Here is a 3,763-nt window from a genome sequence, read left to right as displayed (position 1 = left end):
ACATTTACACAACTTGCATGAGTATAGATTTATTTTGTGTATGTGAGGTCCGATACATATTATTTCTTTCTTTTTGTAAAGGAAAGCAAACTCCTTTATGGTACACAGTACAGAATATAACACAGTTCAGCAGGATGCACACAGCCCTGGGCAGGGAGAGTCGTTCAAATCAACTGGCAGGCTACAGCCTTTCTGCACTGTAGCCGTCCACACTCTGGAAAAGAGGCAAATGCATGAATGAAGCCCCTCACCTTGGTGGGGGCAGCTCTCCGGGAGGTACAATGAGTCCAGTGGGAATGCATCATGGCGCTACTGTCCGGCGTCCCTTGTTGGCATGTGCAGTCACAACACGGAGGGGCAGCAGAGGCTAGGGAAGACTCTTCTCAAACCCCCGAAAACAGCATCAATTTATTAAAGAACACTAAAACCCCAAACCTGTATAAGTAAAGAGAGAAAAATCAAAAGAACCCTAAACATCTATACAGCGTTTACAACAAATAAATCTCTGGCCAGATAGGGTACAATACAAATCTATGTATAGACTCTGTGTAGATTATAAAGTTATAAATATGATTATGAAAAAGTCCTTTCATTAGAGAACAATGCTCATTAAGGCCCAAGCTTCGGGTTTGACACCTCTGTGTGCTGACTAGCTTTCCAGAGGAACACCTCTCCCGAGCCAAGGTATTTGTGTTGACGGTGTCCTCCTCACTGAGGGGCATTCTGACTCTGCCTTCAGGAGCGGGCGCTGATTGTCCGGGAAGGCCATGGAGAAAAGTGTATCCGGGTCACAGGCAAATTTGTAGCCATACCGGTCCCCAACGGCTCAGCTTGTCATAGTTCATGGCAGGCCGGTTCTTCTGAATACCTCAACGCCGAGCAACCTCTTCTGGTTCTATGAGCTTAAACTTTATGCCTCGGCCAGTCCAGGAAATTAGTGGGCATGAGCTGGGTCATCTAGAAGGGTGACGAGGAACTGCCACAGCTGCAGAGAGCCCCGCCTCGGGTAAGGGAGCACCCCTCGATACATGGTGGGCTCCTGCTTGACTTTGCCCTCCACTCTCTCTGGTACCACGCACGTGTCATCAAAATATAATCTGGGGTCCTTTTCATATGTGAATCCTTCATGGTGGCTGGAGAAATACCAGCCTCCCATATAGGGTGACTTCAGTTAGGCACTTCTGAGTCAGCACAGTAATCTCGGGGCTCCTGCTTGATTCCCATGGGTGACTGGAACCCATGTGCTGGGGGACCAGGCATCCCAGGGATTCTATGTTCATAGAGCGGGTCGTGGTATTCCTGCTTGAATCCCTGAAGGGGTGGAGGAACTGCAGGGACAATGGGGGCTCTGACATCTGCCGGTGGTAGCTGGGGTGATTGTCTCCAGGAACTCCTGACTGAGGAGGAAAGGGGCAGCAGGGCTCGGTCAGCTGTCGTTGAAATCTCTGTTCTGATGGGTCTGGTTTTTGGGCATCATGTTGGCATTGCAGGGGCTGATGTGGTGGCCGGAAGACCGCAAATGTTTATTGCTGTGATCCAGGTTCAGGAAGCGAGTGAGCCATATTATTTCTTGATCTACTACTTAAGAACATTAATGTTTTATTTGCGAGTCTATATTGTGCCTTTCTTAAATAAACACACACACACATACAATCACACATACATACACGTACATGCACAAAGAGTTCACAATTTCTTTTCAACTCAAATATATAATCACATTTCTTTTTAAATTTATTATTATTATTATTATTATTATTATTATTATTATTTAATATTTTTTATAATCTAGCCATCCCTCTCTGGATCTGTTCTACCACTGTTCCTTATCCCATTCCTCCACAATTTCTTTTCAACTAAAATATATAATCACATTTCTTTTAAAATTTATTATTATTATTATTATTATTATTATTATTAAATTTTTTTTAATAATATAGTCATCCGTCTCTGGATCTGTTCTACCACTGTTCCTTATCCCATTCCTCCTCCCAACCGTTCCTCTCTAAGAGAATACCCCCACCCCTCTACCCTACCAGACCTCTCTACTCCCTGGGGCCTGAAATGTCTCAGTGGTTAGACGCAACTTCTCGCACCGAGACCAGACTTCATTTTCTATATTTATTGATTTATTTTTGTAAATATATACATGAATGTATGATGACAAATATGACATGGTCCATTTTAAATGTCAGAGGAGAATTTTCAAAATCAGTTTTCTTTTACTGCTATGTAGATTCTAGTGTCAGTCAGACCCTGTTCACTTGGTGGATAGCACTTCCAACTGATTGAACTTTAGTCAGAGTCCCTCTCTCTCTCTCTCTCTCTCTCTCTCTCTCTCTCTCTCTCTCTCTCTCTCCCTCCCTCCCTCCCTCCCTCCCTCCCTCTCTCTTCCCCTCCCATTCTGTCCAAAGAAGCATGGCCTTGCTATGTTCTTGAACTTTGTCTCATTGTGATCTTTCTGCTCTTTCCCTTTAGTGCCATGATATAAGCATGATAGAAGCACACTCAGTTCACATCATTTCTTTTGTCAGTTTTTACCAACGGGCTGGAAAAGCTCTAGAACTGAGAAAGTAGAATCCTTGAGAATTTCATAAAATTTAAGGGGAAAGAAAACCCTCTTAAATTCTCCATGATTTAGACATTAGATAAAATGTAGGATTTTGATCCTCACACTATTAGCCACTTCTTACTATAAACGATCCTCCATAAATATTTACTGATTAAATAATTAAATATTTGGCATTCTCCCATTCATTTATTTATTTAATCATATTTGTTCCCATTTCTTGTCTCAGACTGCACAATTCTTTACTAAAATGTATTCATCATGTCATCCAAATAAAACAAAGAGATTAATAAATCCTGTCAATATTTTTTGTTAAATAATAAAAATAGTCAACATATATGATTAATGAGCAGACAGAAAATCATAAGACCAGCTCATAATGATGATTCATTTAGATGGTAGAGGAACAAAAACACATTTCTGAAGAATGCGGGATAATAAAAGAGAAAGTTAATAAATAGCATTTCTTTAAACTTTCTATTTGAGTCCTGGTAGAAAATGTGACAGGTGGGTGACAAGTGTGCTCAACTTTAACCTACAAAGCAGATGTTTGAAGGTTTATTATTTTACAAATGAGAAACTACAAAGGGGTTCTGAATAGCAAATATCAGAATTAAGACCTCTCATCTTAGCCAGTGTGACTCCTTGAGAAGAAGCAACAGAAAATGGATACTCAGCAGCTATGTGTCTACTGTCAGAAAGAGCAGAAACGACACATACATGCACATGTGCATGCATGCATATACACAGACACACACATGCACACACACATGTGGTCTCTCTCTCTCACATGCACACACACACACACACACACACACACACACACACACACACACTATCTACCATTAGTTAAGCACTTCTGTATTTACCAATTAAACAAATTATTTTCCCTAACATGGGAAAAGTGAGAAAAGATACAGAAAGATTTTGGGACTTTATGAAATTAAGATACTGTCATTCATATAATCATACATTATATGTAGAAGAATCTGGTCCTAACAAATAGTATACATTTAATTAATATTTGTGATAAATGTAAAAAAGAATTGTAAACTGTTCATTTTGGATTTGAAAACAATGACCACTGAAAAACTTGGTACTGAAAGAAGAATTTTTTCACAAATTTTCATAAACTAATCAGGAACACATCCATAAATGAGAGAATTTTAGAGGAAAAGAACTATGCTGATATCC

General features: G+C 40.1%; 1 pseudogene across 1 annotated transcript; it reads right to left on the bottom strand.

The window, feature by feature from the left end:
- Nucleotides 1-488: 488 nt before the first annotated feature.
- Nucleotides 489-1,562, bottom strand: LOC308430454 (ETS translocation variant 5-like; annotated as a pseudogene). Its single transcript has one exon. The product of its transcript is annotated as an ETS translocation variant 5-like (transcript).
- Between the last annotated feature and the right edge of the window lie 2,201 nt (nt 1,563-3,763).

The sequence above is a fragment of the Micromys minutus genome (genome assembly GCF_963924665.1).
Source record: "Micromys minutus genome assembly, chromosome: 15".
NCBI classification, from domain to species: domain Eukaryota; kingdom Metazoa; phylum Chordata; class Mammalia; order Rodentia; family Muridae; genus Micromys; species Micromys minutus.
This window is presented reverse-complemented; position numbering and strand designations above follow the sequence as displayed.